The 24,423-nt window shown below is 37.5% G+C and overlaps 1 protein-coding gene and 1 long non-coding RNA gene across 4 annotated transcripts in view; one reads left to right on the top strand and one right to left on the bottom strand.

Moving 5' to 3' along the window:
- The window catches only part of LOC124628688 (uncharacterized), an 11,704-nt gene extending 8,119 nt beyond the window's left edge, over positions 1 to 3,585 (bottom strand). Inside the window, exons 1-2 of the long non-coding RNA XR_006983298.2 lie at positions 2,375 to 3,585; positions 1,733 to 1,784 (exon numbers count right to left, since the gene is read on the bottom strand). This is a non-coding gene — a long non-coding RNA (uncharacterized LOC124628688). The remainder of the gene's footprint in view (positions 1 to 1,732; positions 1,785 to 2,374) is intronic.
- Positions 1 to 24,423, top strand: part of ctps1a (CTP synthase 1a) — a 50,211-nt gene that overhangs the window by 9,409 nt on the left and 16,379 nt on the right. The window contains exon 1 of one of the 3 annotated variants that reach the window (XM_017482479.1): positions 22,975 to 23,156. The exons of 1 other annotated variant lie outside the window; for it this stretch is intronic. The gene's annotated coding sequence lies outside the window, so the exon portion shown is untranslated. Of the gene's footprint in view, positions 1 to 22,974; positions 23,161 to 24,423 lie in introns of those variants that run through there. One more of the 3 variants, XM_017482478.1, reaches the window with a different exon arrangement.

Raw genomic sequence — 24,423 nt, 5'->3', positions numbered from 1 at the left:
CTCCTTTGTTTGTTTGAAAACTGTGAAAACAGCAAAAAAACTCAAAAGAAGAAAAGGTTAAAGATAAAATGAGTAGAGGATTGGCTCTTGATAGAGAGTCACCATCTCAAAGTACCACCCTTTATTTTTATTACATTTTATTATATATAGTATTACCCAGTACTTTTGAGTTTGGGTCAAACTTTTTTTTTCACTGTAAAAAAAACAACAACAACAAAAACAAAAAAAACAAAGGTTATATATTAATGTATAGTAATTTACTGCCAACAAAGTGGCTAAGTACTTATTGCAATTAAAATTGACACCATTTATACAGTTTCTAATATTTACTGGTTCTAGTAGTTTCTAGTTATTGTAAACTAGTTTTATAGTAAGGTTAATGTTACAGTATATTTACTGTTATAACAACACAGGCATAGCAATGTTACAGCTATACAATAAGGTTCTTGGTAAAGTAAAATCAGTCAGTACTGTAAGTATATTTATAAGAGCATACCACACAGGCTGCAAACCACATTACAAGACATTTTGTTTTTTGGTCAGTAAAAGGTAGAAAATATTTCACTGGTGTAGGAGACTGAAGGCCAGTGGCTGTAGGAGTGTATTATTATGGTTAACAAGAGCCATTTTTACAGATTGCAGTTGCCTGATTTGGTCTCTGATGCTTTAGTTATCTCAAATATGGTCTCAGATATCATAGTTGTTTCGATGTGACCTCTTCTAGAAGATAATACATTTAATACTAAGCACTCTCAACAACCCCTCAGTGTGTACATAGTGAATCTGTCTAGATATGTTTTTGCTAACCAAATGACTAGTGTTGTTCACATTTATTGTTATTACAGGCAAGCCTTCTTTGAGTTATAAGACTGTATCATGCCTGAATCATTTATTTGTATAGCGCTTTTAACAATGAACATTGTCCCAATGTGTGAATTTATCCCTAATGAGCAAGCCAGAGGCGACGGTGGTAAGGAAAAACTCCTTGAGACGATATGAAGAAAAAACCTTGAGAGGAACCAGACTCAAAAGGGAACCTCATCTGGGTTACAATGGATAGTGCAATTATAAATAAGTAAATCCCTTCTATAAATGTGCTAATACTACATGGTCAAATTGTGCAGTTGTATAACCAAGAAAATTCATTACAGTTTTTAAATGAAGTCTGTTTTGTTGAACTTCTCCACTGTTCACTGATGGAGATTTGAGTGCAAAACTGTTTGTGGTAATTGCAGTAATAAAGCTATAATAGCAATTGCAGTCCTAGCCATCATAGCATAACTGTTCATATGAATTGATGTCCAAAGCTATCTTTATGGTTTTTCAGTGGTACCATCCTCAGCAATCTCAATGATCTTTAGGCTGCATCATGTGGGGCCATCCTCAGCAACAGTATAAGACAGTTGATGAGAACTACAACCAGACGTAGAGCATCAGGATGGATCAGGCAGGTCCAGAGGGGTCAGTATCACTGGTATGTTAGGAGTATCATGTGTAGCTCGACAGAAAGAGAGAGGAGCTTATTGCCCCGTAATGGTTAAGGACAATGTAGTTTGCATGAGTGCAAGCAGGGACTCTGGGAAGACTAGCTATGACAGCATAACTGAAAGGGAGCGCCAGAAGGGAACACAGACACGAGGGTGCCCTGGGACATCCAAGGCAGCCAGCCACCCCACCTTCAACAAACCTGGGTGGACACATGAAAGTGGGGTACAAGAGCATCCAAACTTACCAGTTCACCACAACACTCTATGCCTGTGAGCCCTCTGGATCTGCTCCTTTACCTTGAAAAAAAGGAACTGTTTCTGTACTATGATGAGGCCTAAATCCTGACTGACACATTTCATGAATGCTATTTCTATGTAGGTACAAGCATATTTGCTGTGCTAGAAACTTTTCTAAGATCTTGGAGATAAAGGGGAGATTTGATATTGGCCTATAGCTGGACGATTGAAAGGGGCTGAGGTAAGGTATTTTAATCATGGGTTTGATAACTGCTAGTTTAAATGATTTAGGTACATAGCCAGTGCTAAGGGAAGAATTGATTATCTTTTGAAGAGGTTTGATAACTGCTAGTGTAAATAATTTAAGTACGTAGCCAGTTAATTATTTTTAAAAGGGGTTTGATTACTTCTGGAATAATCTGTTTAAAGGAACATGTAGGTAAGGGATCTAGTATACACATTAATGATTTTGATGAAGAAATTAATTAAATTAATTTGGTCTCTCAAGAGGTTGGATGAATGAGACGTGAGTCTTGCCATGGAGCAACAACACAGAACAATAGTATGTAAATCGCAAACTGTACAGAGTGATGCTAACAATGCTAGAAGTGCTAGCAAGGATGTAGGAATGTAAGAAACAATTCACTCACTCCATGGTAAAAGAGAAGTTAGGAGATAGGAGTCAGCTTTGGAGAACAGGATACTTGTAGCTCCAGTGGTCCAACCAGTGTGTGTATGAGATGAGAAAAAGCAATAGAAAGATGGTTGTAGAACGGTGGCATTTATTGCAAATGTTGCTTCACACATCAGCACGTGACTTTATTGGAAGGTGGACAAGTTGTGATTTTCACAACCCCTGGAAGTTAGAAGGGGTGAAATAGAAACTTCTTACTAAGAGAGTTGTTCATAAGACTACATAGTAGAAGAGCTTATGCCAACCAATCAGGATCCATTGTGGCTCTGTCTGATCTCACACTTCTTTCTGGTCTGATGTAATTATGTTGCCTTATTATAATTATTATTACTACTATTATTCTGAAGCCCACAATTTTCAGTTGTTACTCTTCCTAGAGCTTTCAAGCTACATGCACCCAACTCTACAACTTCAGCCTGTTTTGTCTCAAGTTGCTATGTCTTTTGTTCGGAAGTGATCGGAATTTCTAATTGCTATTACACAAACTCACATTGGCCAAAATTCCCATTAACTTGCATACAAAATTTCTGGCTGTTAAAGTATTGGCACCCTATCCGTCTAACTCAAAAAGTATTGGCACCCTGTCCGCCCAGCTGTAAAGGTTTTGGCACCCTCTACACCTATCCAACTCTAGACATATTGGCTTCAGATTTCAAACTGTTAACTATTTTAAACTTTCAGACCAGCTTTGTCAAGACAAACTTTACCTCTCTAGTTGCACTTTTACCACTGTTTACTTCTTAAGCAGCTCTGTTCTAGACCTGTATTCACCCTACTTCTCAGCCTTTTTTTATTTTAGCCCCTATTTCCTGGTCAATGAACAAACTGGTTGCTCAGTGACTACACCCCCCAGCTCAGTGACTACTTGTTGCAATCTCCCATGGTGCAATCATCCAACAGTTCAGCGATGTAATTTTCTCAGTCTGCAAAGGTTCCAATATTTTCAAGCATGTTTGATTTTCTTGGCACTGAATAATGTTGGAATAGTTGCACGTACAGAGACAAGAAACAGCCAATGAGAGCCCAAGAGAGAATAAATTAATCTGCTCTCAAATGAATCTGTGCCACAGATCCCTGAACCCAGTTAATCATCCATCTACTTGTGTAGGACGGCGAGGGCAAAATGTAAGAATAGTAATAAAAAAATAATTGCCATGTCATGCCCAAATGGTTGTTAGGAACACCAAAAATATAACAATAGTAACTAGGCTTCTTTTCACCAACTATATGCTGCCTGTGGCTCCCCAACCAATATTTCCTCCACATTTTCTCTACTTTCTCTGTTTTCTTGTTTCCACACAAAACAGTGACAAAGTCACCCGATAGACAGTTCTTGCATTTATTTTCGTGAGAAATAAGTAATTCTCTCTAACTGAAAGCTTGTGTAGTGTGTGATTGTATAGTATGTGTGAATGAATGAATGTAAATATAAATGAGGATATCTTAGATATTTCAGGTACAAACTCAGAAATCATTGGTACCAGGCTGCTGATATGGAATGGTTGGGTAAAGGAAAAAAGAAGTTCCTAAACTAAGGAAATGAGTAAATTTCTCCATCTGTCTGTTGCAAGTCTTGACACATCCCAGCTACCAAGTTGTGCAATGACTTTTGGGATATATATATATATATATATATATATATATATATATATATATATATATATATATATATATATATATAGCTCTGAATCTTCTCCTATAATGCCTGATGAAGTTGGAGAATACATGGCAAGGGGTGTGAGACCATTCCTCCATACAGAATCTCTCTAGATCCTTCAAATTTCGAGGTCCAGGAAGTAATGGTTGAACAATTTCCTGTTCATAGTCACCCAGGTGAACTAAAAAAAAATTTAAATATAAATGAGAATATACTTCAAATATTTTTCTCATATGAATTCATAGAGGTGATAATAATTGTTGCACACCTACATTTAACAAAGTTTTTTTTTATAAACCTGTGCTTTGTTTGCAATTGTTTGATATCCATGAGAGTAGAGTATTTTTGTGATTTTTTTTTTAACAAAAGATCAAATGGTTAAGCAATAAAGAAAATTTTTCACAGTCTTCTTTGCTCATATTTTCCAAGAGTACCAATATTTGTGGAGGGCACTGTATTTTAGCTGCCAAATAATGAGGGTGGAAGCCATGTAACTTAAGTCAATTTTGCAGTTATTCATGTGATAATTATAACATAATATAATTATAATAATAATGAAAGTTTTACCACCTCCTTCTCATTTATATATCATTGTATTAGTCTTCAATTTCATTTCCTTATTCACATTTCCTTATATCATATTGCAGTTGACAGCAAAGAAAATAAACGTGATCTACTTCTTTAGTCTGCATTCAGTTCCTAAACTTTTTCATACTTAAATGTTGAAATATCTTTTGATCGCTCTGTTTGTGTAGGCATTTTCTTGTACTATACATCTGCTTATATGTACAGTATATGACAACATTGAATTAAGAATTTTATATATTTTGTTTGAAAAAAGAGAGATGAGCTTAGTTTGAGATGAGCTAAAATGTTATCTGCTTATTATTCTAGATTATCACTAAAAGACAGGGTGTGCTATTCAGCCAAAGTAACAATGTAAAATGGTTTAACTCTAGAAAGATTCCTATGGCTTGGTATCCTGTCAGTGGCTAAAAGATGCTAAGCAATGACCTCACTTTCAATGGCCAGACATGTATATCTATCTCATAGAAACTCAGAGCATTTAAAGAAATTGAAGGTTTGTTGACACTTACAAATGTGTTGTTTGTGGGCACCTTCAAGACATAACATTTTTCAGGCAACTCCTCTGTAAGAACATGATCTATCTAGTTTCTTTGTGACTTTAGGTGACCTACTTAGGTTTGTTACAGCAATATAAAATAGACATTTTAGATATCTAGCAAGCTAAGCCTGTTAAGCCTGTTAGCTTGATTCTTCACTGATACTTAGCTGAGGTGAAATGGGTGCTGCAAAGACAGGGCTCGTTAGAACAGTAATCTCCTAATTGCCTGCCCTGCTGAAAAAAACAACAATAGAAACCATCACAGAAATTCTAATGGTTTCCACAAGGCCATTACAATCCATTAGCTAACCATTATTGGTCCTTAACGGTATCCACTAGACATAACATGGCACCAATAGAAGGCAAAAAATTAACAGTAGCGACCCACAGGGACTATTACAACCATAGTTTTTTGTTTTGTTTTGTTTTTTACAGTTTCCATTAAAACAAATACAATTCCCATTCTAACTATTAATACCATTACAAATTCTATGAGGGTTTCTATTGTTTGTTTGTTTTTTCAGCAGTGTCTAAACACAACAATTTTCTTTTGGTTTGGAAATTTGCCCGATTTTTCTGATTCAGACATTTTAGGAAAATAATTCTGGCTTGCTCATTAAAAAAAACTGTTTCAGAATAAGCGTGATTAATAATTAACAGGACAGACTGTGTGTACTCCTCCACCCAGCTAACAAATGCCTTAAACACACATCAAAATGTCACAACGATGATTACCTGTTTGGGTGCCGCGAACACAATTCATGGTAAATTAAACACAATCCCATACCACTGTTGTTGCTCAAATAAAAGTCCCAAAATCTGCTGATGCATTTTCTTCACACCAGTATGTTCTATACCAATATGCTTCATCTTTCCTACTTGGAATTAAGGACTAAAAAGAACAGTCGAGTGTTATTGCTGTTCATTCACGCTTCAGTTATTACAGGTCACAACTGCTGGTTTTTCTTGAAAGCACATTCATCGTAAAGTGTTGTGGAAAATAAATTGTTCACATAAGTAGTATTACTGTAGCAAGAGCTATTGTTAAATAAGCATTGGGAAGAGCCATGTTCAAATACATATGTGGAAGAAAGCAAAAAAAAAAAAAACAAACAAACAGGAGAGTAGAATAAAAGTAAGAAGGGAATAAACGGCTTTTATGATTTGTGAGTTGTTGAGCGTAAAGCCAAAAACAGGAACAGAGCGACAAAGCGAGAACAGGGTAATCAAAATGAATAAAGAGAGTAAAGACAGGCAGCAAATGCAAAGAATTATGTGGTCTTACAATCTGCAATTTGTTTAGTGGCAAGAGTGAGAGAGAGAGAGAGAGAGAGAGAGAGAGAGAGAGAGAGAGAGAGAGAGAGAGAGAGAGAGAGAGAGAGAGAAAGAGAGAGAGAGAGAGAGAGAGATGATTAAGATTATTGTTTTCTTAGTAAACCCCTTAACTCTCAGGAGCTGTCCTTAATCATGCGTTACCTGCAATCAGCAATCTTGTGTGTGTGTGTGTGTGTGTGTGTGTGTGTGTGTGTGTGTGTGTGTGTGTGTGTGTGTGTGTGTGTGTGTGTGTGTGTGAGAGAGAGAGAGAGGGAGAGAGAGAGAGAGAGAGAGAGAGAGAGAGAGCAAGATTTCACCAGGGATACACTCCATTGAGTGGATGATGATCAAAACCAATTATGCCCCATCATTAAGTGTAATGAAAGGAGAAACAGCTAGTAGGAAAGTGTGATAAAAGTGAAAAAGAATTACCCAGCATTCGCTTAAAGCACATTAGCGTGTGTCTCAGAAGTGCGGTGAAAGATTTGATGATTTCTTTATAAACAACTGCTGATTTAAAAGCGGCTCAGTGTCAATCTGTATTTCCACACTAGGAAATTGATGTCTGTAAAAAAAAAAAATAAATAAAAAATCAGAATATAACTTAATTCTTAGCACAGTCATCTTGGCCCAAAAGTGTAGGTGTGTTGTGTGCTCACAGAGGTCAAAGTTCAGCATTACTCCCCATAATGCTGCATGTGTACATGTATTTTTCTTCTGAAATGCCCTGCTTTGCAGGAATGTGTTTTTGTTCTCATGGTGCTGATGAGTTCGTGAGTAATGAATGTGCTCACAACATGATCCTCAGCCTTATCACACAAACTGTTTATCCTCATCCAACACAGGACACTCTGTTCCACACTCTGTACGTGCATGGCGTGTGTGTGTGTGTGTGTGTGTGTGTGTGTGTGTGTGTGTGTGTGTGTGTGTGTGTGTGTGTGTGTGTGTGTGTGTGTGTGTGTCTGTTAGATCAAAACATAGTGTAACAGTGTGTAAGATGCATGTGGGTACCAGTTACTGAAACCTAATAGACCAAACTATGACAAATATTGTTGATCTACTCCTCCTCTTTATTTTCCCATCACTCTGTGTGAGTGCATGTGTGTGTGTGTGTGTGTGCGTGTGTGAGTGCGTGTGTGTGTGTTATGTTTTCTCTTGCCCTGCAGGGAGTTTGTTACAGGCTCATAACATTCCCAGCATTCTGGCTGAAGTATGCACTGCCTCCTTTAGGGTCATCATCAGAATATGGCCCATGTTTGAGAATTTTGTTTGTGTGTTTTGCATTTTTTTTAAAAAATCAGATCACATTACTGTCAAGCGAAGTATGATGAGATAAAGGAAGAAAATATAATGGAATTTTTACACAGTTTGTAAAAACATAAACTCGACATGGTTATAACAATCGTTTCAAGATAGAAATTACAGAATATTTGCAAATCCTTAAATGTTTTTCTTTTTGTGTGTTAATGAATGGTAAAATGCTTTCTGCAACAGCCTATGCAGCTGTATCTGAGATTGTTATAATATATGCTGATATGCTTTCCTATCAGGGGTCTGCTTGTTCCATTTACCCCCATCTCTCTAATCCCAGAGTTGAACTTTGGTCCCTTCCCCCAGTTTCCCCTTCACTGCCCTGCCCTTGCCACAGATTATACCAGCACTGCCACAAAGTCAATATGTTCCACATTTACTTAAATAGGGACGGCACCCACCTACTGTCGGATTTCACCCTTTGTGCTTGTTGTGCAAATCACCAGGTCCTACTTCGTCCTGCGTTATTGATGCATGTCTTTCCAGGGCCTGTGCTGAAGCAATGTCACAAAATGCTGCAGAATAAACACACACACACACACACACACACACACACACACACACACACACACACACACACACACATACCTCCCCCAGCCTTGAGTTAGTTAACTCAGCATTCTGAACTACCATAAGTTTGTTGTCCACTTACACAACCCATTTGCTTGGCTCAGACAGTGTGGAATTACAAAGGACACATAATGACAGGGAGAAGTGTATAACCAAAGGACAGTGAAAGGGACACAAATAGAAAGAGAAGACGATGTGGATAAATGCGGTACAAGAACAGCACAGCAATGTGACATTGATAAATGAATAATGTAGAGGGCAAAAACCAATGAGTAAGTGAGCACACAAGACAAACAACACAGATAATGAAAGCATAGGTCTCTTGGTGCATGGAGCTGTTTCGACTGGGTGCGATCTTCTTTAGGTGCAAGGGAAAAAGAAAAGCTAGGAAGGTATGTTAATCCCACTGTCCAGTACACAGAATATGATCATCAACATTACTTGACATTCCATCAGACCAGTAGATTTGACCAGGACACGACTGTCCATGACTGTCTGAATTTATTCCCTATTTACCGTATTGTGCACTGTTTTGGCATCAGACATTTAGTAATGTTGTCCCAATTCAGTACTGATGCATTAAAGTACAACAATACGCAAATATTTCTTTCAGGATAAATACCAGAGCAAAAGAAATGTGGTGTAATGACTACTAAAGCCAACAGATACATATAGCACTACTGGAAATGACATCTATCATCATACAAGTGGAAATATCTTGAATACTTGAATGTATTCAAACTTATCTAGTAGTTCTTATCATCAGATTACAACAAACTCAACATAAGATTGTCAAATCCATTTCTAGACATTTTTACTCAAAGCTTCAAATTTGTTTATTCTATTGGCAGATCATTTTGCAAATTTTAAGCATTTATTTCTAGAAAGAAGCAAAATTATCTCCCAAGGTATAAGAACAAGCTTGAAATGAATAAACATGTCAAGAAATAAGTTTACTAATATTATATTTGGTTTATTCTATCTGTCTATTCTTATCTTATACAGTCCCCTCCAAAAGTATTGGAGAAACAAAACAATAGACTTGGGTTCGCTGTTCCAATATTTTCAGAGGGGACTGTATACATTGAAGACATTTGGGTTTGAGATAAAAAGATGAATATAAAATGACAGATCAGAATTTCAGAGTGCAAGCCTGGAGTACAAGCCTTGAAAAGCAACACAAAAGAAAAGTGCAAGAGTTTGGTGATGTCAGTCTGTCACCGGTTTGATGCAGCCTAAAGATTGGACTGTCTACCACAAAATATGCCAAGTTCTAAGATGTTTAACACATCTAGATGTAAATATCAGGAAAGGAAAGCTGAAATTCTGATCTGTCGTCTCATATTCATCTTTTGATCCCAAACCCAAATGTACAGCAAAAACAAAGGAATTGGCCTTGCCGCTCCAATAATTTCTGAGGGGCCTGTAAATACTAGGTCATTTTGACTATATTCAAGATATTTGTACTTGGTAGAGTAGAGTATTTACAGTAAATCACTTCTGTAGTTTTGTAAGTTCAGTGTTCCAGGTCATTTGTAATGTTGATTGTTTATGAGACGCAGGTCATGATTATGCATTTCTGGAAGTGTTATCTGAATTCAGTCTGGAATAAACTGTTATGTTTAAATATATATATATATATATATATATATATATATATATATATATATATATATATATATATATAAATTGATACACTGTTTAAAAAATAAATAAATAAATAAGAAGAGAGAAGTAAGTTTTAAGAAAAGGTCTAGCATCATCTGTTTGCATAAGATCAGCAAAATCCCTAAAATCTTCCTTCCTTCGCAGTTGCCAATATACAGGCACAATTGTGAGAAAAATCAAGAAAATCAGGTGGGAAACAGCAGCAAGGATTGCTTCAGACATTAATGAGAATTACCAGATACAATTATAGCACAAACTATTCAAAACAAGATAAATGAGTGTGGGTAGAGAGAGAGAGAGAGAGAGAGAGAGAGAGAGAGAGAGAGAGAGAGAGAGAGAGAGCGAGAGAGAGAGTGGAAACCATTCATCAGTTTCAAGAAGGGTTTCAGCAAGGATGAAATTTGCACTAGAATATGCAGAAAAAGACAGCAGCTTCTGGAGAACTGTTCTGTCTTCAGAGGAATCCAAATCGAATTTGGATAGAAGAGTGATGGTAGAGTGTGGACGCCAAGAGCAGAATTCCAATCAGACTGTCTGGTGTGTTTTTCCTACAGTGGTGTTGGTGAGCTTGTGTTCATGAAGACAGAAGCATACAATATGGTTGCAAGCTTGCAGGAATCAGTGAAGTGGATTTTACAGCAGGATATTGATCTTAAGCCTAAAGCCGCCTTTTGGAAGAGAACTTCTCAGAACCCTGAACTAAACCCTATACAGCATTTTTGGGATGCAATGGAGAAGAAATTAGTACATTGCTGATGATCTAGTGTGGATGAACTGAAAGACCCATTGGTTGAAATTTGGAGGAAACTTCCACCACAACCTGTTATAGAAACTGGTTATAATCTGCTCATGAAACAAAGGATGGCAAACTATTTACTTTACTAAAACACTGTGCCTTGTGATCTTTAATAAAGCCACTGTTGAGCGTGCAAATATCAAAAGTATAATTTTGAACAGTATATCTATATTATTTTTATTCTGTCTACAGCATTTTTTATGGGAGGTACTGCAGGACTAAGTGGTATCTGGATCGCTGTGATCTCGTTTCTGTGTAGACTCAGTGAGAGGTCTGTCCACATTCTTGGTGTTAAGAAAAAAACGTTTAAGATGGGTGTCAGACTCTGTCAAGGGTGTGTCTTATCTCCACTCCTGTTTGTGGTTTTCATGGACATTTCAAGGCACAGCCAAGGTTGGTGAGGTATTATTTGCTGAATCTGAAGAACCTCCGACACACACTCGCTGCTAAGTGTAAAGTGGCTGGGATAAGAAAAAAACTTCGAGGCCATCATGGTTTTCTCCCAGAAAACAGTGGAATGCTCCCTTCTGGTGGGGACAGAGACATTGCTCCTGGCGAAGGAGTTGAAGTAAATTGAGATCTTATTCATGAGTGATGGAAAAAGAGAACTTGCTTAAACACCATCTGTGGTGGTGAAGCAGGAGCTCAATATTCAAACTGAAGCTCTCTGGGGTTCCTTGCTGGGATGCTGGACTTATTTTCTGTGATAGGATGAGGAGATGTAGCAGAGAAATCTTGGAGAGTTGTGGAGCCAGTTTTCCAACAAATCAAGCAGAACCAGTTGAGACCACCTCAACTTACAATGGATGGAGACCATGGGGCAGACTCAGGACTCGTTGGAGAGAATATCTCTCACAGTTCACTAGGGACTATCTGGATTAGCCTGGCAGCATATTATCGTTCAGTAATTTGTATGAATATTTATGTAGCAGCAATGAATGTAAATAGGAAGTCATATAATTATGAGTGGAGAATGAGTTTCTGGACCAGACAACTGGTCTGGGTACATTAGGACATTAAGCATGTCTTGATTTTTGCTTGTGTGAGGCATCCCTAAGATAACTATCATCAAATTTTATCATACTGCTTCACTAACAGCCTTTTTTCCACTTCTTTGGCTTGACAAACTACTTAGAATTATAAAAACAACAACTCTATTTTAGATACTCAGTATAATATTCAATACTCAGTATATTGCACTACGTTGAGTCAAACAAATGTAAGAAATTCTAGTGATGATGTGACATTATCAATTTTTCATGATTATATATATTTTGTTAAACTTTGGATATCTAATACTTTGGAAAATCAGGATGTGCATTGTGCATTTGGTATAGGTTTCGCTTAAATGTCTGCATTTTATGACTCACTCTGCTCCTGCATGGTGACTCTTCCTCTTATTTAATTATGCAGAACATCTGACATTTGAGCCAGCACTCTGCACAGTGAGCTATCTCACTGTCATCTGGACACACTGGTGGGCCTCTAGCCACCCCTCCCTGGATCCTTCACCATTCTCTGCCATGAAATAATTACATTTGTGCTTTCTCTCATTCTCAATCACTGTCCATTTGCTGAACAGCAATAGGAAAGCAGGTGGTCATTCTCTCAGAGCTCAGTTTCTGGGAGAGTAACTGAACCTCTGCGTTGAGGACAACACAAGGCTCTTTAATAGTAACCCAGCCTGATTCGACTCCATGCCAGATAATGCTGATATAGATCTATTCATGGGAATTTATAGTAATTTTACAAATGCATACGAATTGAGTCATCAAGGCTGCTCAGCATTTACTCATTTATCCCTTTATGTAATTCAGAGCTCTTATCATGGACTGCTTTATCTTAAATTAAATATTAAACAGAAGAGGCTAAAGACACTTTTTATTAATTAAACCAATGCAGCTAAATTCAGCACTCCTGCTCCTTCATAAAGGTGAAAAAAAAACAGTTGGTTAGACTCACCCTAGGCATTTTAACAATTGATGGGCTAGTAGATACAAACAACGATTTCAACATTGTGTGAAGGTATAATGAAGGATCAAACTGTATATCCAGAGAGCCTGTAGAAGCCAGCATAGGGCCGACTTTAAGGTAGTTCAACTTTAACCCTTTCTCACACTACACTAGCGTATCATTCCATTGGTGGAAAGGAAATTGCCTTTTTCAATCGGTGTAAATAAAAAAGAAAAAAAATTTTCCATCACCGCAAGTTTATTATAAGATTAGTCAGGACACTGTTGGGTTTCTGTGTGTAGAGTATCATGACTTTGTGTTTAGCTGCTTGTAAGCAGGGTGATGGGAAAGGAAAATTCACACCACCCCTTATGAGTACAGAGATAAAACAGACAGCACAACTAAAGCTTTTTTGATAGTAAAACACTGTATACAACTGACAATAAGATGATCAATTTAAACCTAGTAGGCTAGATAAAAAAAGAGATACTTATGAAAAACTGCACATTTTTTGAAGCCCTGACTTTCTTATGAGCCATTAAACACTACTGTGGAGTGTGACATCACAAATAATTCAATGGAGAACATGGGAAACCCCAAAACAGAGTAGAGGTCCATATTTTGACCTCTGGTAAAAATAAATAAATACATAAATAAATAAAATTTTAAAAAATTAATGGTTCTCTACTAGCAAATTCGGCTGTGAGATCACCTCCGCACTTAAATCTTTCTCAGGTATACGCTCGGACTATTCAGTAGGGCAGTGGTGGCTTGGCATTTAAAGTCAAGAGCTTCTTTTACAAAGAATACAAGTCCAAAAAGTGCCAAGCTGCCACTGTTGGCCCTCAACCCTCTACTGCACCAAGGGCTCAGTACAATGGCTAATTCTGATGCCAGATTCCTTCCAAGTTGGAAATAGAAAAGAAACCTTTTGTACACTGTACAGCTGCATAAAGACCATTTTCCTTTCTTTGTGGTTTTCAGCTATTTTTAAAGGTCACTTTGAAAAATGGCAAATGAATCAAACTTGCACGCAATGATTCATGAGTCAAAACCAGGATAAGAGGCAGGTTAACGCTGCTGCTTTTTTCCCCCAGTGACAATTGTTAAGACTGCCATTTATGACTGATAACCCTGCTTCAAACCGTAATGTAATTAAAAATTTGCTATCAGTTTGCATATACAGAATATGTATTAGTGGTTTAACAAGCTTCTTCTTCAGTCCAAACCGTGGATAGGTTTCATTGCATCTGCAAAGGTGTAAAAACCTATTGCCCACTGCTGCTCCCAAAGCTAGTGCTCTATCTCAAACTATTCTGTGCTTTCCACCACCCCAAGGATGGAATGAACCAATCCAATGACTTCACATACATATTGTACCTTCACATACATATTGTACAACAAGTTGATATAAAAAAAATGGAAAATCAGTGCAAAAATGGAGGATTAAATGGAAGTATGATGAACTGATTAGATACTCTATTCGATGTACTAAGGTTTGGACAGTTAGCAGCTGCATATCTATTAGCTTCATGACTGTTGCCTAAAAAATTCCAGGTGTTTGGGTTTCACGGAGAATCCATTATCCATTTCATCCATTATCATACATATTCTGTATTTATATGTAGCATGTAATCAAGATCATTTTAGCACTTTGCTGAAAGAACTATTCAGGACAGATATGTGTTTTAATACAGTTTGTTCATTGGGGTGCATAGTTCACACAAATCTGTCAACCCTGACTATACCATCATACAAACACATACCCAGACAAGTGAGAAATTAAAGGAAATACCTGAATAAATGAATGGAGAAACGTAATGAGTGCAGATTCTTCCAGAGAGATGTACTGTATAATCCAATTATGCGATTAACTTCCTACAGTCTTCTGTGGTGTATATAGAAATACTGAGTAAGGCCAATGTGATCTTGATTTTGGATCATGATTGCAATTTAAGTGACTTTGAGGGAGGGTTCATTATTGGAACGTGGATGACAGGAGCTTCAGTCACTGTTCAACTGTTTTTTTTCAATAGAAACAGTGATTGACATTTAGATCTATGGTAAAGAAATCCATAGATGTAAGTAAACAGAGTAAGTGGAATGGGTGGAAAGTGCACATTCAGTGACAGTGATGTCTGTGCATTAGTCAGTATGTAAAGAAAAACAGAGGATCATCTGTTCTTCAGGTGACTGTGAATGTCAATGCAGGACGTGATCAGGATTTTGCAAAGAAGGTTGCATCGGCAACTACATAGAGATGGATATCATAGTAGAGATGTAGTACTCAATATAAAGATGAAGACATACTTCAGTGCAAACACCACAGATACTTGTCTACAGAGATGTGGTCAGTCATCCTTCACTATATTTTCACGTAGGCGAGGCAAATACATGTATGGCATGCACCAAGAGAACTGTACAGGCCTGAAGGTTTGACTCCTACAGTGAGAGTGGCTCTGTTATGATGTAGGAAGCATTTTGCTGCCATAGATTGTCCCCTTAGAGGATAGAGTCACAGTTGCACACATATATTTTTATGCGATCTCTCTATATCTTTACTGAGCATGTATATGTGGCTGTGAGCCAAAACTAAGCAGAAAGGAGGAGTTATTTGTTTTGAGAAACACTGCTAACTGACTCGTGTCCAGATAAAAAGCTCATGTGGCCTTGTACACTGGGCCTCTTACTCTTACAACAGCGCCTGCTGTGGTCTCTGAATGAACCATGGTCTCTTGCATTATGCCAGGGCTCACTGAATGGCTTGATGTGTATAAAAATGAAGCAAACATATGATAGAAACATACGCTGTGGCCTTACCTGACACTAGATTTCAACCCAGTTGAAACTCCTATGGGCGATTTGGGAGCGACAACCAGTTCTATCGTTTTCATTATACAGTGAAGACATTTGGATTTGAGATCAAAACATACACATGGGATGATAAATCAGAATTCCAGCTTTCATTTCCTCATATTTACATCTATATGTGCTGAACAACTTAGAACATGGTACCTATTGTTTGAACACACCCATTTTTTTTCAAGTGATCAAAAATATTGGAACATGTGACTGATAGGTGTTTCTTGCTGCTCAGGTGTGCCCTGTTCAATTGATTAAAGAATTATTAGCTCTGAATGTCTATCATTGGTTTGAGCCCTAGGTTCCACCAGTTTCACCTGCATTCATTGTTTAAAACAATAAATCTGGAGTGGCTGTGGATCAGGTGGTGGAGTGGGTTGTCCACCAATTGCAGGGTTGGTTAGTAGGTTTGATCTCTGGCCCCTCCACATGCTGAAGTGTCCTTGGGCAAGACACTGCACCCCTGGTTGCTCCTGATGGCAGACCAGCACCTTGCATGTGTGAGTTTATATGTGAATGGATGAATAAGAAACACTATAAAGTGCTGTGTAGAACCGCTAAGGTTAAAAGGTGCTATATATAACAGCAGTTAGTGACATCACCAACAACCTTCACAGACCAGGGGTGAATGTATCACAATCCACTGTTCGATGAAGACTTCAAGTGCAGAAATATATAGGCCATACTGTTTGTACAGCACAAACAATTGAATTAACCTTGCCGTTCCAATAGTTTTGGATGGGACTGTATATTCAAAACAATACAAATAAAGACAGCATTCTTATTCTTTTGTCCTATTTTTGTGTACAACCTTTGTGTTGCTTTGCAAGCTTTGCAAAATCCACCATGATCACAAAAGTACTTTAATTCTCTACTAAAGCATTACTCATACTTGTTGTTAAGTGGCATGTGTACTTGTCTGTCTGTGTGTTATGAAGAATAAGCCAGGTCTGATTGAAGCACTGCATTTTTTAATTAGAGGAAATGACAGAATGGCTGTTGCTAGCGATCCTGCTGGTGGGATGATGTGCATGTGGTGGGCTTTTGCTACTGGGCCAGTTTAATTAAATCAGACTCATGGTCCAAGATGAATTAAAACTGTCTCATTACGTCTCCGAGTGGCTGATAATGCGCGTGCTGGGAAGTCTGTATCTGCAGTTTACACACAGCAGTAATCTTGAACAATTAAGTGGTCATATCTCTGTCTTTCTTTCCAACAGTTAGCAGTTAGCTTCCAACTTCCCTTACGTATTCACCAGTTTAGTTCCCTATCAATCCCTGTGCAATGTCAATGAACATTTCATTAACTTCTTCCAGTGAGGAACATGCACGTTGCTACACAGTGATGTGACCATCAGCCCAGCCTCAAATCCCTCACCCTAAGGGGCATGGTGTGAGATTTAATCACGTGCGAATTAGTACATAGATGAGAGAGGTTGGTGGGGTACAAAGAACACTGTGTCCTCTGGGCTTGCTGGAAGAATCGGCGTTACGATGAGATATGGTGGACGTCAGACAGAAATAGGGACTTGACCCCTTCATGTTCTCTACAACATATGTCTTGTAAGGATCTGAGTGTTTTGGATGAATGTGTGTTTGTGTTTATATGTCCAAGTGTCTTCACAAGGATAGAAATGTCTGACAGTTTTGACCTTGTGTGAACATTTGGCTGGTCCCAGCGAGGGAAACTGATTTTTTTTCTTTTCCAAAATCTGCATCTGTTTAAAAAAAACAAAAATAAAAGAGCTAATATGTTTCCTTTTGGTTACTGGGGTTAAGGTTGTGGTTAGATTTAAGTGTAGGCATATCATCAATAATCATTAATAATTATGTCAACAGAAGGTCCTCACAAGGATAGTAAGACTGTGTGTGTGTGTGTGTGTGTGTGTGTGTGTGTGTGTGTGTGTGTGTGTGTGTGTGTGTGTGTGTGTGTGTGTACTTATGCTACACCGCCTCAGTGGAAACATGGTTAGTCCAGTGGAAATAACACAGCTCTGCCACATCTCACCAACCGCCTGAGGCAGTTGCTTTTCTTTTTGTGGGGACGATCTGAAAACGCTCCCTCCTCCATGCTGCTCTGCTAAACACATGCTGCCACTCCAGAGTGACTCATGTGGTTAATAATTAATTTTCCTCAATGCTGAATCACCTGTTATGATTTGAGTCCACATTTCTATACCAGGACCCTTTGAACAGTTAGTTAGCAATCTGCAGCTGGCTCATTTCATTTCGTTCATTGTTCAAAAATCCAAACAAAGGGCATATAAACCCCGCAAAGGTTATGTTAAAAATTGTAGAAAAGTGCTATCACTGTTTAGGTGGTGCAAATATGTCAGGATGCCTAGACATGTAGTGGTACGAAATAGTTGCATGCATTAACTGGCAAGCTTATATTAGTTATCTTAGTACTGTATTTTTCACTTTGATGTTTCATGATATGTAAGATTTGTATTCAAAATAAGGATTTTATTTTAATAATCACTTTTATTTTATTCATACACAACTATTACAAAAGGTGCAAACATTCGTTGATTCTCAAGAAGGCAACACGATACATTAAGAGTCATGGGGGTATAAACTTTTGAACAGGATTCTCGGTGTAAATTGTTATTATGAGATATGTAACTATCTTATGTAGCTTCTGAAGGTCAGTACTAAATAAAAAAAACATAACAATAATAATAATAATTTACTCCATCATCCTGTTTAAAAGTTTACACCCCCCTGGCTCTTAATGTACAGTATCGTGTTGCCTTCTTGAGCATCAGTGAATGTTTGCACCTTTTGTAATAGTCGTGTACGAGTCCCTCAGTTGTCCTCAGTGTGTAAAGATCATCAGCATCATCCGTGTTAGTCTCATTTCTTGCCTCATTCCTGAGTTAAATGCCAGTTACTACATTTAATGAACAGGAGCCTCACTGTTATTAATTCAGTGAGTTTTCTCTGCTGGCTTAGCTAACAAGTTAACAATCTTTAGACTGACCCAATTTTTGGTCAACTTTTCATCATTGTTTAGCTGTTCGACTGGATTTATCCTCTGCAACGTCTGATGGATTTTTCCAGGTTGCCACATATATATTGGAGTACAAAAACATTAGCTTAACCGCAAACTTTAAACAAATTAGCTGCTGGGTCAATATGTTTCTATGATTAAGCCTGATGTGTAATATGTAGAAGAAATAGGTGTCCATTTTCTCCTTTATTTCAATCTGGCAACACAGTTTCAAGATCAATACTGCAGTGTAGTCACATGTTTGGTGTCAGAATTTTGTTTCTTTAGTTTTGTTTTTACTGGAGCTTCCAGGCTAACAAGGAAATGAAGCTTATAGCCTCCAGTTACAGCCTCATACATTTGAACATTGTACATAGAGTAACACAATATGTCCATACTTAAAGTAGAATGAGTACATTTTCAAAAAATACACTGGAACCAAATCATCCCATCACTATACCTAAGTCTGATGCTTATGCAGTATGATACCAAACATGAACCAGTGTGCTGAGTTGTTATCACTTTAATCTATTATTATTCGCTATTAAATAGCCCATTATTTTATATAACATATCCTACATTGTGAGAAACCATACAAGCAAATATAAAATGAATAACTTGACATAGTTTGGCAGGAGTGGGTGCTGATTTAGGTATGCTGATTTCATTCGCACAGTGCTAATCCGGTAGCTATAAGCAGCCTTACTTGTTAGCAACACTAGCATAGCACCTAAAGTGTTAAATTGTCCCTAATTTCATTCTGTCCTTCTTTTTGTTGTCTGAACTATTGCTTTGAGGCGATAGTGGAGCAATGGCTCCACCTCATGGTCAGTTCAATCAAGGCGTGTCAAGAACAATAAAATAAAAATGTGCTCATATCTAAATATGTGGTAAGTAGCCTATACCTGAGTAAATAATTAGGTAATGAGGAATAAGATATATTACATTGTTCTATGAACAAAAAGGAATAGGGAAAAAATCACATGAAAATGCTAAATCTGGACAGTCCAAAACCTTTAAAAAATAAATAAATAAATAAATCCTAAAGGATACCAGTAAGAAACTTGTACAGGATTCTAATGATAATTTCTACCATATTTTGGAACTATTCCTGTGAGATTCCTGTAGAAATGATCTTATAGGACAAGACATAAATATCCTTTAGGACCACTTCTACATGATTTTTTAATGGGCTCCATTTGGGTTGTTATTCTGGTATACATGGGAATTCAGTTCAAGAATCCTAAAGGTGCAGTTTTCTGCTCTATATTGTTTTTTTTTTCTTTCTTTTTTTAATTGTCAGAACAGTATATGTAACCTTTAAATATAAGAAATGAACTGTTTTGAACTTTGTGTTCCATGAATTATTAACCATTAATGACCAATACAGATTAAGATCTTTAGAGGATGTTTTCTTAACATTAGTAATAGGATAGAATACTAACTTTAAAAAAAGAGAGAGAGAGAGAAAATACTCTCATTTTAAAGTCCCTGTGAAGTGCCTTGAAACATTTAGCATTATTCTATGGGTTGATGAAATTTCCACTGGAACAGAACAAAACATATATAGTGGCTGCCTTTTTAAATAGCCAGTAGCACTTCACCTCACAGCCAGGAAACCCACAACTGTTGGGGACTGGACACTTCAGATTCTAGAGAGCATTTGATTGGACAGAAAATGCAGAATGATGTCATTAAACTTTCCAATAACAAGACATTATTTCCAATAAAGTTCAATTAAGACTCTAAAAATCAACTAAGATCCTACAGGATAAACTGAAACTCGAGTAGGATGTTTGACAAGGGAAGGCACTAAAAAAAAAAAAAAAAAAAGAAAAAACCACTGATATAGAGGCAAACAGCATTTTGGCTTCACTCATCTTCATAAGCTCCCAGCTTTATTAAAAGGTCTACATTTATAATTCTATGAAGATGCAAAAGTTGGACTTTTAAAAACACCTTTAATGAAACATTGTATGTGCAATCAGCTGAGAAAAAGATACAAACCAAAAAAAGACGACAATGAAATTCGAAAATGAAACCTGTCAAAATAAAATTGAAAAAAAAAAAAAAAAAATTGCACTGGCATCACAGATCTGATGCCATAATATGGGAAAACAAGAACAAAAACTTTTGAAGAGTTTAAAACCCTGAAAGAAGAAAAAAGTTTCACATATTTGAGTGGAAATTAATCATAAATTAAACACTTTTCTATCAGCTGATAGATGGGAGTTATCCTGAATTTCTTTTTTCCAATTTTCTCTCTATTTGGTCATTTGTTGCAAAAAAAAAAAACAACAACAACATATGGACACCTCCATGTTCGTGGTCTGTTAGCAACAAGCTAGCCATCTAACTGTGATGAACGATGTATATTTTCCTTCTCAAAACAGCAACCTGTATAGTCAGTGCTATAGATTTAACAAGTGAATATGTCTGTATGTTGATTGATCTAAATCAAATGCTTATATACAGTATAACTCATTTAAAGATAAGATGTGCTACATAGTCTACGTCTGATTCTGTGAGCAGCCATGTTGATTTGACATCACTCCATAAACTAGGAGGCTAAGGAGGCCATAAGCTAACGGCAAAGACCACACACAGCCTTCATCTCCTAGGATATGATGCATAAGTGCACTGATTAATTTTATATACAAACGCTCTGCAGAATGTTTCATTTTAATGCCAAATAAACTTGATTTGTTGTCAAAAGTGGAATGCTAGTTGTGCTGAACATGTTACTATGGCAATCAGTAGTAGGAATACATACTGGCAAGTTCATAGTACAGAGTGCTGAATTGCAGCGATAATATCTCTGTGGGTATGTCTCAATCAGCTCCCTAGTTCAGTAGTCAGGGCACTGATCAGGGAGTTGGCCATTTTAAGGGCAAGCTCAATCACAAAATCCTTCCAGGGCACTGGAACTTTTACTCCCTAAAAAACCCATAATGCACCACAAATCCCAGGTAGCATCGATGCTTACATTGTTTCCTTACTGGAAATGACTTAATATTTTCTGAAGCCTCTCAGCCAACTTCCGGCTGCAAATGTAAGTAGCTTGTTATCATTGTTGTAGCTCTCAAATGATTACTCACGTTAGCGATGTTTAACTTTATTTGATGATCTATATACTGTTTGTTTGAATCTAATGACTTTTAAGTGTTTAATGTTTTTTTTAATCCACTAGCTTGCCTATGATCCTGCTATATTATATCAGAAACTCATGTGATGAAGCTAACAAATTTATATGACATATAAAACATAAATCTTATAGAGTTTTTTTCATTTTTGGTGATGTTTTACAACGCGAGTACATAGTCATGTCCCCGGAAATTGACTTATCGGTGTCCCAAAGTATAGTGAGCCAGGGTCCTTACTAGTGCCTGAAGTCACGTACACAATATAAAGATTCACTACCTACTGAACTAGGGAGCTGGTTGGTACACATAAGTACCCAGTATGTGTGAATATAGCATTAGTCTCCAATTAACTCTCAAGTGTGCCTCCTATTGGCTGTAATGAAAACCTGCAGGCACTGTGGTCCTTTGTGGATAAGATTGAAGACCCCTGCTTTATCCGTTTAGCTGTTGTTATTATTATTAGTATTATTATTGTTGTTGTTATGATTATTATTGTGATGATAATGATTATTATTATTAATATTAATATTAGTATTAATGGACATGGTGGCTTAGTGGTTAGCACATTCGCCTGTCCACCTCACACCTCCAGGATTGCGGGTTTGATTCCCGCTGCTGCTGTGTGTATGGAGTTTGCATGTTCTACTCATGCTGCGGGGGTTTCCTCCGGGTACTCCGGTTTCCTCCCCCAGTCCAAAGACATGCATGGTAGGCTGATTGGCATGTCCAAAGTGTATGAATGGGTGTGTGATTGTGCCCTGTGATGGATTGGCACTGTGTATAGGGTGTACCCCGCCTTGTGCTCCATGGGATAGGCTTCAGGTTCCCGTAACCCTGAAGGATAAGTGGTGTAGAAAATGGATGGATTATAATTATAATAATAATTATTACTATCATTATTTTTTTTAGCAGTTGCACTTAAAGGAATCCTAAAAAATCAGCAATACTGCAGCTCCCTCAGCACTCCCACTTCCTCACATAAAAGGGTTTTCCCAGGCCAACACAAACAAACAAACAAACAAACACTCTCTCGCTGGCGCTGACGCTGACGTACGTTCGTTCGTTCGTTCGCTCTCTCTCTCTCTCTCTCTCTCTCTCTCTCATGGACGTTGCAGCTGGGTCTTTTATTTTGAAAGAGGAATGGCTCTATAATGTCTTCGCGCTCTTTCCTGCCTTGTTCCGGGTTCTCAGGAACACTAGCACGTGCAGTCTTATCATGGTGTTCTTCTGGAGCTTCTGAAACTTCAGCACGTGCTCTCCCCTCTCTTTAAACTCATATCACTGTCGTAACTAGGAAGCTTGTGACGGATATATTTACATTCATCTGGACTGTGTCTTCTTTACTAGTAGGTGAGTCTGACAAGGTGTGATGGAAAAGTGTCTTTTAAGTTCACTAGCTGCATTATGGGTTAGAATAAATGTTTGATTTGAGAAAGTGAAAACTGGTATCGTGTGTGAAGATCATTCTTCGCCTATCATTCACTGATCATACATCACTGTGAATGAAGTCATGCTAAATGCATTTTTAATGCATTTAGCTGGAATTATATTGAATATGGCTAGAAGATGCTCGCGCGCTTTGAAAGATGAAGCCAGCGCACGCGTCGAGTTGTTTACGGAAATGCAGCACGTGTTTACCTTTATATATATATATACATTTTAATAGCGGTTTAAGTCTTTGTCGTTCTACTTGCATCTTTGGGGTTCAAAAAGGTGTCTCGCAAGGCTGAATGACACCAGCAAGATGAGCTCCCATTCTGCACTTTTTCTTTTATTGGCACGCGCCTAACTCCGGTAGGGCTTGTTAATGCTCTGTGATGAGGAGCTGATCCACGTGTTCAGCACCTCAGCAAAATGCTGAAATGTGAAATGCAGAAACATAAGATGGCCAGGGGTTGGAAAGCACTTGCATTGATCTGGATCAGGATTGTATAAACAACTGCTTGAGGCAATCTGATATCAAGGTTTTGACCTTTTGACCTTTGAAATAGTGATGCAACTAATAGCACGTTCTTAGAAAAGTCAACTATTAATTAGTGCATTACAGGCACCTGATGAACTTGCCATTCAACAGGGATGGGCAATCCACTGATCACGTTCCCAGTAATACACAGACTAGAGACCCAGTACCAGTGATGTTTCCTTGTCTCTTTTAGTGAACAGTGGACTAGTTCAACAAAACAGACTTCATATAAAAACAATAATGAACTTTCCTTTATTTTCACACTATCTGTTGTTACCCAGATGAGGATGGGTTCCCTTCTGAGTCTGGTTCATCTCAAGGTTTCTTCCTCATATCATCTTTGGGAGTTTTTCGCCACTTGCTTTCTCAATAGGGATAAATTCACACACTTAAAATCTGTATCCTGTGTTCATTTTTCTGTAAAGCTTCTTTGAGACAATGTCCATTGTTAAAAGCGTTATACAAATAAAATTTAATTGAATTGTGTGTGAAAAAAGTTGAAATGTGCAATTAATACTATGTCATAGGCTAGCTAATGAATTTATGATTTCCACCATGAATACGCATTGTGAAAATATCTTTAAGTAAGGGCAGAGCGATTATATGATGACTTTAGGTTATGATTAGGGCTGGGATATACTCGGTTTAAC

Source organism: Ictalurus punctatus, chromosome 12, assembly GCF_001660625.3.
Source record: "Ictalurus punctatus breed USDA103 chromosome 12, Coco_2.0, whole genome shotgun sequence".
Classification (NCBI taxonomy): domain Eukaryota; kingdom Metazoa; phylum Chordata; class Actinopteri; order Siluriformes; family Ictaluridae; genus Ictalurus; species Ictalurus punctatus.
This window is presented reverse-complemented; position numbering and strand designations above follow the sequence as displayed.